Source organism: Octodon degus, unplaced genomic scaffold (assembly GCF_000260255.1).
Source record: "Octodon degus isolate 3935 unplaced genomic scaffold, OctDeg1.0 scaffold00005, whole genome shotgun sequence".
In the NCBI taxonomy this organism is placed as follows: Eukaryota; Metazoa; Chordata; class Mammalia; order Rodentia; family Octodontidae; genus Octodon; species Octodon degus.
The window spans coordinates 33,820,862-33,821,583 of record NW_004524581.1 but is presented as its reverse complement, the minus strand read 5'-3'; positions in this window follow the sequence as shown (position 1 = coordinate 33,821,583).

Here is a 722-nt window from a genome sequence, read left to right as displayed (position 1 = left end):
CATGTGGTGCTGGGGGATTGAACCGCGGTCCCTGTGCTTTGCCAAGCTTGTTCCAAGTAGGTGCCTTAGACCACTGAGCCATCTCACCAGCCCCCATGCCATTAAGTTTAAAAGGAAATCTTTTACTGGACTGATGGATACAGGAGCTGATGTCACTATAATCAATAGCCAATCGTGGCCATCTGCTTGGCCAACTAGACCCGCCTCTACAGCTCTGATAGGCTTAGGATTGCCTCAATCTGTCTCACAGAGTGTGCTGCCTCTTTCATACATTGGCCCTCTCTTACTTCGGAGCCTCAGAGTTGTGTGTTACCAGATAGCAGGATGATAGCTAAGATGGACTATCAAGAAAGCAAAGGCGGAGCTGGGGAGATGGCTCAGTAGAATAAGCGCTTCCCTGGCAAGCACAAGGGCCTGAGTTCAATCCCCAGTTCCAAAAAAAAAGAAAGCAAAGGCTTAACTAAAAACTTGCAGTGCTGTACTCTTACAATTGTGCTTGTAATTGAACAAAAAAGATATAAAATTGAATTGATAATGAAGGCCACTGGTATTCTGCAGGAAAACTTAAGGGTTTTATCAACACTAATAAGAGAACAACTGCAACTGAGTCATCTCAGACCTACTTTATTGCAACTGTTTTTAGAATTGCTAGGAGCTGTGTTAAGTAGAACTGCTGCATTCTTTCTTTCTTTTTTTCTTTTCTTTTTTCTTTTTTTTTTTTT